The following is a 14,062-nucleotide window of genomic DNA, read 5'->3' on the forward strand; positions in this document are numbered from 1 at the left end:
GTTCAACCTACAAATAATAGTAGGATTGTTTAAACTATTGGTAAATTATTAACCTCAGAAATAAAGTTGGTTCCATTTTTACTGTCATTTTGTAGTAAAAATAGAAGCAGTTTTTGAATTGCACCGTTGTGTTGAGAGTGTTCGTACAAACTGCTCATTTAGCAAAAACACTTCATTACAACAGCACCAAAGAAGCTCCAACCACTTTTAAATTGTTAGTGCTAGGAGCATTTTGGTACCCGACAGAAAAAACAACAAGGACAGGCAAGATACATACTCAAAGTATTCTGACTAATAGCTTTGAGTATGTATCAAAGCTATTAGATAGCTTTGATTAGATAGCATAGATGCTGTGCATAGCTATGCATGTTTGCTTTGCATAACATAGATGCTATGCATAGATGCTTTGCATAGATTGCATAGCACATATGCTATGCAACATAGGAGACTTCAAAGACTACTTTGAAGTCTCCTTTCAAGGGCTATTTCTAAGTTATGTAAATAGTCTGAATTAAATTTAAACATCTCTAAATCAAACTTGAGCCTGATGAATTAGATATTCTTTAGACCACTGTCTAACATTTATGAATCATTCACTCTATTTGTAAAAATACAAAATTGAGTAATTTTGATGTTTGTTTTTTGGCACAAGGATGACCTTTAAATTAGACAAGTATACAACCCCTAATGTGTAGACAATTCAACCTTGGATAAAACTATTTCTTCACTGGTTTCAATTTTTTAATCACAGTTTGTCAATGGTGAAACCCTTACTCTATGTGTAAATGGGAAAAAAAAACTTTCAGTTTATCCCAAAACATCTTGTACTATCTAATATTGTGGGCTCAAACAATTATCTTCATATTTGTAACTATAAAAAAAAACTATAATAAATTGGATCTTGTAACAGTTGCATAAAAATCACATTTTCATTTCCAAGATGCAATGAAAAGCAGATGAATGCTCCACACTTAATGTTTGAACAAAGCCCAAATTTTTTTTGCGACAGCTGACACTTGTTACTCCAAAAAAATTAAAAGTGACGCTCCCTTGTATTGACATTTAAAGAAAATAGAAGATGAAAGAAGGACATGTATGACTGGGTAACATTCCCTTTCCTTTCAGATGCAAAAGGGCACCATGCTTGGATAGCTTTGCCCATTCAATTGCTGTCTCATTAATGTCTGCCTGTTTTCTTAGACACCCTGCAGGAAGGCAATTACATGGTTGGTTTGTGAAAACCCATACAAGTGGATCCATTTTTCTTTGGCTGAGCTATTCTATTATTTATGTTCTTATTTTAAAAAGTAAGTAGAAAAGCTGAAGAATATAGGTTAATTAACTTGGTTCCCGAAATGGCTCGTAGGAATCTGCTCCTCACTGACCGTCTCATCTGTTTTTATGGTTGTGTTCTCATAACCTAACCACGACATCCTGCTTTTAACCAAAGATCTGACACATTTTCCTTTTTCTTTACCTTGTTAAATGCTCTTAAGCTGTTTCCATTTCCTGCAGTTTGAAGATATAAAATGTTGTTCGCAGAAAAAAGTTAATGTGGAAATTAAACCATAAACTTCAATATATTAAGGGAAGATTAACAACAAGAACCTCAGTCAGAAAATCTGAAATGAGAATCTGTTGATTGAACAACTTTTAGTCGAGTCCTCCACAGAGCTGTTGTTTATGGTAAAAGGTAAATGAGTTCAAAAAGTAGTTGCTAAGGTAGTTTTTCTGGATTCCAAGTTCTAATCCCTGTTGTGTAAGTCAACACAACCACAGAGAAAACATGTGGTCAGATTAGATCAAAACAAAACTTCCTGGCTTCTGCTTTTCTTCAAAGGGGACAGTTAAAGGACAAGCTAAAGTTACAGATGGATGGGTTAGGAACTTTGTATTGGCTCTGAGGTTCACCTTCCAACAGGACAATGATCCCAAATATTATGTCAGAGGTATAATCAAATTGTTAAGATCAAAGTATAGTTACGTTAGAACGGCCCGGTCAGAGTGGAAAAGGTGTGAAAGTTTATCTTTGTAGATGCTTTACACTCAATAAGAGTAAGCCTAAGCTTCATCTGAGCCCTTAGTTGCAAATTTCACTTTTTAATTGCAAAGCTGGTAGAGATGATCCAAAGGATTTGCAGCAGTAGCTGCAGCAAATAGTGGCTCTGCAAAATATTGACTGAGGTAAACTGAATGAAAATGTTTGCCACACTCTTCAGATACTGTCAAAACTTTGAAAACCAAGTATTTCTTTCACAGAAACAAATCAATGTTTTGGCTGTACTGTGATAAAATGTGAAAAAATATGTACATCTTTCGAAGACACTAAATCAGTGGTCCCCAAACTACGGCCCGTGGGCCGGATCCGGCCCACCTCCACATTTGGTCCGGCTTCCTGAACAATACCAGAGAGCATTCAGATTTTTTTTCATATTTTGTATCTTCCGGATTATAAGCCGCTTAAATGTGGATTTTTCTTCAACCACCAGGGGGCTCTTTAGCAGGAAGTGAATCATTGAAAGTCAAAATTGGAAATAAAAGAAGAAAGCGCCCATTAAAACGGAATTAGGTTTTAATAGGGAATTGAAATTTGAGAATGTTGTTGATCAGTTAAATAGCATTGAGGGGAAAAAGAAGATTTTTTTTTTTTAAATAATACTGGGATCATTATGAGAATTTGAGGCATAGATATTAGGATCCAGTGGATGGCAGTAGCGCAACAATGATTTATGCAAGCTGTCGTTGAAATCTAAAGAAGAAGAAGAAGAAAGCGCCCATTTTCATTTAGCACATGCTAGTAGCAGACACGAAGGATCAGCATTTTTACTGTTACAGTTACTGTTCGGAAACTACCGTAATCAGTTCAGTTAAATCTATACTTGGCAACTTTTTCTTTTTCAACCCTAATAAATGTGATATTCAATTGACCTGTTTGACTTAAATTTTGGGTGTCCGCCCCCCTCTGCTGCTGCTGCATCGTTGTGGAAAACCTAGAGCGGCAAAGATATCTGCGGCTTATAAGTGTATGTTCACTGGTTTAAAAAAAAAAAAAAACTTTGGGATTGTGGCTTATAGTCCGGTGCGCTCATAGTTCGGAAAATACGGACTATAATCCTTCCTTGATTATTATTGTTATTTGATTGTGCTTTCTGGAAAACAATATATTTTTACATTTAGGCACTCCTGCAATCGTCACACTTTTTCTGTTACAAACTGACTCCGGCCCCCCAGAAAAGTTATGTGGCCCTCATAGGAAAAAGTTTGGGGACCTCTGCACTAAATGAATAAAAGTTGAACTTTAGGCCCACCTTGAATTAATCTAAGTTTGGAGATACCTTCAGTATACCACATAATATTCTTCTACTCTCTACTTTCCACAGGTTTAAATGACTTTCCTTCCATTGTTTGAGGCTGCTGTTTGCTAAAGCTGCTTGTCAATTGTTTGACCTATCTTTATTGCTCTGCTTTCACCTTCGCATATCTCTTGTGTTCTTTGAATTCACCTGTGTCGGAACATGAAGCCGAAGCCAATTGACCTGCAATAAAGGCATTAATAAATAAACAAATAAATAACAGGGAAAAGTGGGATGATAGCTCCGGTTGTTTTTATTATAGGCATGCCGTGTGATTCGTGATCACGTCACTTCCTGCAGTACACGTTCCAGGAGGCAGTTTTCTAGGAATTCACGCTAATACTGTGACTGGGCCCTTACGGTTTTGTATTGACGCTGCCTGTTTTAAAGGAAGTGGCACTTTTCTTAGAATTTCGACAGCCTGGATCCTTCAGCTCCTCCTCTCTGCTTTTTACATTTCATAAGAGGAAAGAAATACCGCAATTTTTATATGTTTCTTTTTTCAAATTTAATGACCAGCTTGAATACCATCCACTCTCGTGACAGAACTAAATCGTCAGCGGTTCTGGTGAACGATCTGTGACTGAATGCAAGCGCTGTCTTTTACAAGAGTACTTGATGTCATCATGGGTGGTAACAGACCATTAACAGTTCTGCGAAAAATGTGATGGGAAATAAGTGATAGCTAGATAATATGTGATCAGGAGCCTTATTTAAGGAAAACTGCACACACACACGAAGTCAGTAGCTTGGCTTTTTCTGAACAGAACACCTGAAAGCAATACTGAGCTCTCTGGCCTCGGATTGCACAAACTCCTGACCTGGACTCTGAATTACCAGCAGCAAGTGGATATAATCAACACCACTATGTAGTGTGACACATAGATTTCTCATCATGTTATTCTAACATATTTTTCATCCGTTTCAAGCACGTGGAAGGCACGTCATTAAAATTGTAAGTATCATTTTGCATTGCTCGACAGAAAGCATTCACTTTGATTATTCATTTCTCATTTGTCCACTTCTGCGTTGTTTAATGGCTTAAAATATTCCCAATCTACAGCTATATCACGTTCGAAATATTTTGTGCATCTGCAAGAGTTGATTTAGACTCGCGAATCGTATTTCTATTATCTGAAATTGGCAGGGTATGAAAATTATGGATGGGTGCAGGGTGAGGACAAGATGAGGTGCTCCTACTGGCAAAAAGATCAAAGTCGGTTTTAATAAGCTCTGAAATTCTTCCCTTAACCAGAGAGAGGTTCTCACCAAGTCAGATGAAAGCCACCCTTCTGACCAATCGATTAGCTGGGAAAAGTTTGTGCAAAGCTTAACCAGAAAAAGTTGTTTCTGTCATTGTTCGTTGTGGTTTGTATCAATAACCACGCAGTACTACTAAACCATATTTGTTTAAAACTTTGATTAAAAGCAAATAAAAAATAGTGGAATAGCAAACAAATATGTGAAAATTAAGGTTTTTGTAGAGGCAGACAGAGACTCGATACAATTTAAACACTGAAGCAGACGATCAGGTTTCCTCTTCGAGAGTCACATTCTTATTAACTTGCCATAATTTTGTCAGCAAAGGCCAAATCCATTGTTGCTTCAAAGTGGTGACAGACAGAATAGCTCTTCTATTTTCTTTCTTGGCCAGAAAACAACTGTTTGCGAAGAGCATCCTGCGTCCTCGCTGGCTGCCCAGGATGCCAATAAAACAATGAGACCATATGCAGTGGAGACTTTGTCCGTGTCCCATCTGCCCCTCCTACCATTAACTGTCACACGGTGCCTTTCACATGAACCTGTCCTCGTTCTCGCTCCCATATTGATTCCACTGCATTTGTATTCATTTTAAGACAGGTTTCATTTGTGCTGCAAACACGTGACACTGATATAAACAACCATTTATGTTGAAGAATAACACTCCCCCCCATGATGCTGTTACCACCATGCGGCAACTGTGTGGATAGTTTTTTCAGGTTGATATGTGCTGTTAGTTTTCTGTTACATAATAAAATAATAATCAGGAAGTTAAAGTAGGATTCAGAACCAACAGCAGAACCACAACAATATAGCAGGAGAAAGCACACGCGCAAAATACTATACAGCCATCCAGACGATGATATGGTTTAGAAAAAGAGAGATATTCTTGGTGGCAAGTCAAATATGAGCTATGAGTGTGTGTTACACAGGAAACTTAGTCACCCTCTTAATCTCAGCAGATATTAGGGAGACTATATAACACAGGTGTCACCTGTTTCCAAGTTAGACAACAGAAAACCTAATCAGGGGGCACTTTTTTTTGAGTGCTTGTGACGCCCCAAGAGGTGCGACATCCTGGGCAGGCAGCCAGCCAACCAGCCACCCAAACTACAATTGACAATAAAATAGCAAAACATAAACCTACTCAATTTTATGCTATCACAAAACTAAAGCATTTTCAGGCAGACTTATAAATGCCAGTTTATCTAAAAATAGGAGGACGAGATAAAGCAGAGCACAATTCAGAGATATGCAAGAAAATACTCAAGTTAGAGGCTGTTGGTAGGAAAAGGAAAAGTAGACATGAGATGCTGTGTCGACAAAGGTAACGGTGATGCTTTAAAAGGTTTCTCATTCTTTTCTCAGGAAGGAAGACATGAAGTGGCACGGCCCTTTACCCCATAGGTTCTTTTGCACAGAAAGGCAGAGCAGGAGTCTGGTTTCCTTGTCATGCATTCAAAAGGTCATATTTTCTTTGCAGCGGTAAGTGACTGATGTTGGCCTCAATGCAGTCAGCATGGCACGACGTATGCTTAAAAATAGAATGTGAGCTATAAGGACAGAAAAAAAAGATATTTGACAAGACTTTAAGCATGAACTGAGATTGTCAAGATGCGTTTTTGGAGTCAAGAATGATTGAAAATGTTTATAGAATATATTTGAAGTTTGTTGATTCTGGGACAGATAAAAGTAACATTCAATAAAATTTCACGGAGTGCGAGAAATAAATGATGACTGCTACGCTTTTGCATCTTCTAACAGTGGTCAATCTTCTCTGCCTTCATTGAAAAGCCTGGTGGGCTTGATAAAAAGCTAATAAAGGGGGCAACTCCTCAGCATCTATGCACACCCAGAATTGCGTACAGTTTTCACAAAAGGTTCTGTTTTGGTGATAGGAGAATCAGACCATGAGATGTTCTTTAACACAGCCTACACATTCTCAATGGGATTTAGGTTCTGGACTCTATTGTGGACAGTCAGTGTGTGAAAGCAGTGTCTCGTGGTCTCTGAACAACTCTTTCACAATTCAAGCCCACTAAATCCTGGCATTGTCTGCTAAAGTGAGATGGTTGCTTAAGGAGTGAGAAGCTGCTCACTCAGTAACTTTGTGTTATTTAACTTGCTGCCAGCTGCTCTGAATCACTGCAGTACTTTTCCAATTAAAGTATCCTACCTATTAGTGCAGTCAAGGTTTTGGTAACACTTTATTTGAAGGGGGGTGAATAAGACTGTCATGACACTTTCATAAACATGACATAACACCTGTCATGAACATGAATAAGCCTTCATGAATATTTATGACTGTGGTCATAAAGCGTCATTCGGTAAATTATGACACTTTTAATACAAAGTTGACATTATTCAAAATGTTTTTGTTATGACAACTCGACATTAACCAAGAAATCCTTACTGTTTAAACTTTACCTTTAATAACATAAAGTTACCTATTTGTTAAAGTGAAATCAGTAATACTTTTATAACAAATTTATATCAGTAATGATTTCCTTGCTATTAACTCAAAAGAACACCCCGGTAAAATCATTAGTTGTGTATTAAACTCTTTTTTTTCCCTTTTAATTCTAATCTCCAAGATTAACGATTAATAACAACAGTTTAGTTTGGTTTGAATAATAATAATAATAATAATAATAATAATAATAATAATAATAATAATAATAATAATAATAATAATAATAATAAGATGCATCTCAGCCTTGAGCTAAACTGGAAAAGTACTGAACAGAGCATGAGAAATAAAGGGCATTTAAAGGTTCTGAAATGCAAATGCCTTGACTTTTCCTGATCAGGTAGAGTTTTTTCTAATTGGGCTGGATGAGGGCAGGTCAGTGTTACACACAGTGTCCGGTTGCAGGTACAACCAAATTTAGTGCCTCTGTGTACTTTGACATCACGCAAATGTCACATAAGGTCTGCTGGTTAAACATTTTCTAAGTTTCCCTGTGCAAGATTAAAATGTGAAGCTTCTCTGGGGAAGAACAGAATTTAAACACAGAAGATGCACACAAAAGGGTGAGGTTAAGGGCGGATGTGATCAAAATCTAGAGTTATGGCCTACATGTATTCTACATTTGGATGAAAATTAAAATGGCATGTCAGCGTGAGAACATCATGGCCTCAGTGAAACACGGTGGTGGCAGCACAGTGCAGTAGGAATGGTTCTTCAGCAGGAACATCTGACAAAGGAATTATTCCTTAATAAAGATGAATGACAAAAGTTTCAGTCTAGATAAATAAAGATGGAAGAGATGTGCACCAAATGACAGGGTAGGGCTTAACACAAATGTACACCGCACTATTCCGATTACAACAACATGCATCCTTTCATTTCAATTCAAAAATATTTGCTACTTTGTGTTGGCCTGGCGTGCAAAACCCCCTAAGAAACAATAACATTTGTGTATTTACCTTGACAAAATGTGGGGAAGTTTAATGGATGTGATTATTTTTCAGGGAGACGGTAAAACTGGGATTGGCCAGTGGAGCTCATTTGAATCCTTGCATTAACTTGAACCTGCTTATGACTGGCAAAGACAGTGCCCTCGGAGCCTGGTGCTACGTGGATAGCGCAGATGGTGGGTGCAGTAGCTGGCAGGGCCGTCGTGCATGGTCTTATTCTAGAAACAACACATTTGCTTGGTGTTAACAAGCAACGAGTGAATCCAATTTTTCAGACTCATGCTTTTTCTGATAAATTACATTTAGGACTGGGTGGAATTTGGGGATAATGCTGTCAGTCTAATCTGGTTATGTGGAAGGGTCGTGTTGTAGCATTTACGACTGCCTTACTTGCTGACTGATGGTGATTTACTAATAACTGTGAATAATTGAGGTCTGTCGTTGTGTGCAGCAAAGGCAGGCCTTCTTTTATCAAAGACTTTCGTAGGATGAAAGCATGTGCTGACGTCTGCAGTAACTCATGTAGTGAATCGGGCAGATAAATAAAGTCAATTCAGGGATTTGTGCAGCATTCTTGGTTCCAGGAAAATGATGAGTAAAGCAGTGATCTTTGCAGGCTTTGCACCACTGGTGTTTTATCTGTTAGGTTTTTTTTTTTATGTAGCTCATGAAGTCCAAGAAAATATCCAGATCACAACTGACTTTGCTAAAAGAGCCCATTGACAATTTTTTTTTTCTTTCTTAGATGGAGTCAATCCATGTGAAGATTTTGACTCGGAGTCTCACCTTCATTGATAAAATTCAGTATCTTGACAGGAACATGCCTATAATCATTGGGCTCCCTGCAGGGGCGGGACGCCTTTATTGAGGTGAGTTAATCAAAACATTCCTTCATTTCCCTAGTCATTAATTTAGCAGATGGTTCCTCCATTTCACAGAGGCCTTGTACAATAGATTGGCTTGGTATGCTCTGGCTGATGTGCAGCCAGGAAAGCAAGAGATGCTCTCCTCTGACATGTTTGCAGATCAAACAAGGCAGGAAGTGGAATCAACTCATCTCTGTCCTTTTGGCCCAGTAGTTCATTGTGCTGATATTTCATTTGTGCATATTGGATGCACCTGTCCTGTTGTTTGGTTTTTCAGGTGTGCTGGAAAGAGCCGCCGAGTGATACCAGGACATCTGTATCACTCACCTGCTGTAAACTGAAGATGAGCGCTTCTGTTCTATTGTGCTGTGTTGCAATACAGAAAAAATAAACTGAGCCATTTCTAGAGAATGCTATGTGTATAATGTGATAAAAAAAAAGCTGGTCTGAGAGGTAGACAGAAAAGTAGCAAATAAAATATTTCTCCCCATGTTGTTTTTTTTGTGTCTCTTTTATGCACAAAACATACCTAAATTGACACAACTACTTATTCTATTTTAAAGGGTTTTTTTTAATTTTTGCTAAACTGCAAACCTCAGTGGAGATTCTGGGATTTTATGTGGAAGAACGACACAAAATAGTGCCTGATTGTGAAATGAGAAGAAAATTATACTTTTTTTAAAGAAATATTTTTTTTAAAGTGTGACATTCATGTATTTTCACCCTTGTGAACCACATGTAGCTGCAAAATATATCAGTTTATTTCTCTGAAAGCTTTGCACACCTAGCGGCTGAAATCATTCCCAATTATTTTTTCCAAAAAAGCTCAAACTCTCTCAGATTAGACAGAGAGCTCCATATGTCACTTACTTTTTCCCAGCCAGTTTCTTTCCATTACCTATAAATACAAAGTTTTTTGGTTTTTTTATTATTGTTTTGCTTTTTGTATATTAGAAACAAATAGGGGGAAAATGACAGAAATGAATATTCTGGGAGGGCTACAACAGTAGGACATGTTGGAATGTGATGTCGGTGAAGCACATCTGCTCCCTGAAGGGAATTTGGTCTCCCGGTCAGTTATCAGATTGGTGGATCAATGTGTAATCTGCATGCTGACACAAAGGCTTGGGTACATGTTGCAGAAAATGAACGGTAGAGGGCAGGGCAATAAATACATGTTAATTAGTATTTTTGTCCAGGGTTTACGTTACACATTGCTAAAAATTCTGTGAAAATTTGATGTTTTTTACATGAGTGTTTTGTGCAGTTTACAGTGAGGGTAAAGTGAGTTTCTTGCCTCGTCTTAGATGATAATATGCATTTCAGATGCTGTGACTGATCAGTCTTAAAGATTCAGACTTGTCACTGCTACAGCCAACTGTATGAGAAATCTGATTTTGCAACTCTGTGTGGATATAATTGCAGTTCTGATTAAAACATATTTTTTTCAATGTTTTTCAGTTTCTGCTAAATTAACTCAAACCTTTTCTGACATTTACAGTCCTACTAGAACTTACTTTTCTTATCACGGAGTGAAGATACAGTAATACAACAAAAGAAATAGGATGTGACATTTTACTTCACCTTGAATGAACGTTTTGCTTTGTGTATGCATCTGGATTTTTATTTAAACTGTCAGTATTGTTATTTCCTGCTTAGTTCTTGTTCGTGAGGATCTGCAAGTTTCTTTCGGGCAGCACAGTTTCCGTGTGAATGTGGTGGCCAGGATTCAACACAGTCCCTCCCTGCAGCATTACATAATTATTCAGGGTGCGCGCGTGTGTGTGCGTGTGTGTCTCTGTGTGTGTGTTTCAATATGATGCCAGCAGTTCAACCATCAAAGTTGGAAATGCTGCAAGTTTCATAATAAGATGCAAGTAAACCAGAAATATGTTGCAATTTTAATAAGGGGATTTCAATTTGTGTTAGAGAACGGCTTTGTCTTTCAAAAGTCCTGGAAATAAACTGCGGCCTTGATTGCGAAACTAGAAAACGAATGTATTAAAATATCTATCACAATGACATAAGCAACAATTAAATTAAAGGACTGCGCATTTGGGTCAGTAAGCACATCTCAAATGATCATATCTTCTATTTTCAGGTCCTATAATTAAAAAATTAAAGGTGCAAGATTTTTCTACACAGCCTGTATGTGTGGTTGGCTACATATTCCCAAAAATGATGCCATGAATTATTCAGCTCCAAGAATGCAAATTCTTCTTTTCAAAGAAATGCTTTCTGGGATTCCGTTTTTAGACAAGCTCTTTATTAGTCCGGTATTGTCTTGGTCAGTCCATTATTATCTTTACCCAGGAATTTGTCAAATGTAATGTGGCCAATCCTTCGTCACTTTTCCTTGCATGTGAATGGGTCGGTGCCAGTTTTGCCTCATATCACCTTTAATTTCCCTCTGGATGCAGAACAAATATTTAAAAATTGAAAGCAAAATTAAATTTTGCCCCCAATGGCTCAATATAGTGGCATACTTTCTCCTTCATGTTTTTATTGTTTATTAACCATTACAAGCTCAAGTTCCTGGTGTCTGAGGTCAAAAATGGAAATTCTTACCCTTATATTCCTCCAAGCCTTTGCCATTGTAACTCATTGTTCAACAGCCCAAACAAAGCAGCTCTGAAGCAACTGCAGTCAGTTCAATCACTGGATTACTAAGCTCTCAAAACAAAAAGAGATAGAGAAGCTTGAAAATTAGGTCAGTGGTGCTGAGCGCCTTTAAAAGTAACTAAAAATACACGTATTTAAGTTTATTTTTATAAAAATGTGCACATTTTACGTTAATTTTTTTTACTGCACTGCAGTTGAAGGGTGTATTTTCAAAAATCTGGACAACGCTCTTAGTAGATCGAGTAACTGGACACGCAAACACTTTAAATCCTCTCATCTTGTATAATCGAAACGTTTGATTATACAAGATGGGAGGGGGCCATCGTGGAGATTTGGCTCTGCCACAAGAATGTTGTCTCTACCCATCCACGCATGTTGCTCCTCTCACATCCCATTTTATGAGTTGTGGATATGTGATGGTTTCCACACCCCTGGCTAATCATTGAATAAACATCAAATAACTTAGATCAGCTCCATAACTGGACATTCATCAACAGAATAATGCTGCAAGGGCAATCAAACCAAGGTTGTTTAAATACACATAACCTACTGTTAGCATAGGTACCAATCACAATAGCTGACATGGTTGGGTGCTTATCCTGATGATGTTCCCCTCTGTGTGCGAGGATCATTAACAAAATGTCCCAAATAATTTTATGAGGCAGTAAAGTATTGCTCTGTGTCACCGGCAGTGCAAAAGGAAAATCCCTTTATCTCTTTCAATTTAACAGACCATAATGAAGCTTTTACAAAGAAAATTCTCAGAGCGAGTTTGCAACTGAAGCATGAAGATGAAGAGGCTTTGGAGGCTACAGAAATTAGCATCTATCATTAAATTCAAACACAACAGCTGGCTCAGTCTAATTAGAAACATGAATCCTCGCTCTGTATGTGGACCTTCATCTGGACCTTCATCTGGCACAGTGCATGTGCCCACAGCAGAGGTGCAGCGTGGGTTTTAAACGTACAAATGGGCTCATCTCCTTTACATGACAGTGACTCTTCTTCACATGTCTTTTTTTAAGGTGGAATTTAAGCCATGTGACAATCAGGACCAGTTTAAAGCCTCCTTCCTTTGTGTGTTTAACCTCAGAGGTCAGAGCATTGTGTTTCGCCTCTTGTTTTGAAGTTTGTCTCCAACAACATGGACAATGCTCTTTTTGTTGCTCCACAGTCATTTTCTCTGAGAGTGTTCATCACATTATTTGGCTCTCGCAACTGAACTTGATTGGTTTGTAACTTGGCACCAGGCTGTTTTCAGCTTTCTTCTAATTATATTTATCTCGCCAAAATAAACAGTTGGGAGTCTGGAGCTGACCTGGTTTAGACTGATTTTACAGAAACACTGGAAAATGATCATTTCATGGGACAGGGTTTGAATCAGTTTGTTTTCATAAAATCAGATGTGGCCCGCTAAAACATTCAAGAGAATTTCATTGTACTCTTAATAATTTTCTGGCTCCACTAGCAGATTTGTTCCTTTTTGATTTTGTCTCATTTAAATGTTTTAAATCATTAATTGAATTATAACACCAGGAAAATAAAACTACCTTAATAAAACCTTAATTAAGAAAGTAATTCCCCCAAAACCCAATAAATGTTCGCCCGACAGCTTTCATCAACTTTTTGGAATCATTTGTAATGAGCTTTTTAGATCACTATGGAGGAAATCTTATTTGCAGAATTTGTTTAATTCAACTATATCGGAAAGTTCTCAAGCATAAATAGCCTATTTAATGCCATGCCACCTTATCTCAATCCAAATGAAGTCCAGATTTTGACTAAGTCACTCCAAAACCTAAATTTGATTATTATTTTTAAGGCATTCAGAATGTGGTCACATTGGTGTGTTTTGGGTAATTATCCTCCTGCAACTCAAGTACACTTGAGGTTAAGGTCACAAATTGATCGTCAGAAGTTCTTCAGGAGATCAAGATTCGTTATTCCATCACTCAAAGTGATTTTTTTCAGAAATTCTGGCATATTTTATGCCAGATACAAAAAAACTACCAAATCTCTGTTTGGTAAATCCCACTTGATACCATTTTTACCTAGTCAGAAGTTCGAAAAATTGTATATTATTTCAAATAGACCAACACAGTAGGTTTGATTTAGCAAGGAAAGGTGTTTTTTGTCAGCGCACCTGCCTGTTAATTAGCAGATTTCTCTCAGCAAACCTGCTTCTGTGTTTCCTTCGATTGGACGTATTTATTCTGATGAAGCTTGAAATGTGCAAGATCCTGAGTGAATGTAGTGCATCAGAATCTGTAATCAAAGATAGTTTATCATGATTCTTGGCAGCGCAGTGACATTTTTTCCCTTAAAAGGAGTTTATTTTCTGCCCTGCAAGACAGTAAAGTACACATTTCTCACAAAATGTTGCTCCGATTTTACATCCTTCATTAGCATATAGCACATGAATAAAAGCCTGATCAGATTTCTCATCAAAAGATATTCAGAATTTGGCTCTACTGAGGTTAATATGACTTTTTCCAAGTTTTGAGCAACAGATTTGAGTAACTGTATTAGTTATAATAATGC

General features: G+C 37.5%; 1 long non-coding RNA gene across 1 annotated transcript; it reads left to right on the forward strand.

The window, feature by feature from the left end:
• The first annotated feature begins 4,318 nt into the window (after positions 1-4,318).
• On the forward strand, positions 4,319-13,965 carry LOC103479719 (uncharacterized). The gene is made up of 3 exons (XR_535970.3): positions 4,319-8,209; positions 8,779-8,902; positions 9,177-13,965. It is a non-coding gene; the product is annotated as an uncharacterized LOC103479719 (long non-coding RNA).
• Positions 13,966-14,062: the final 97 nt, after the last annotated feature.

The sequence above is a fragment of the Poecilia reticulata genome, chromosome 17 (genome assembly GCF_904066995.2).
Source record: "Poecilia reticulata chromosome 17, P_reticulata-male-v2, whole genome shotgun sequence".
Classification (NCBI taxonomy): domain Eukaryota; kingdom Metazoa; phylum Chordata; class Actinopteri; order Cyprinodontiformes; family Poeciliidae; genus Poecilia; species Poecilia reticulata.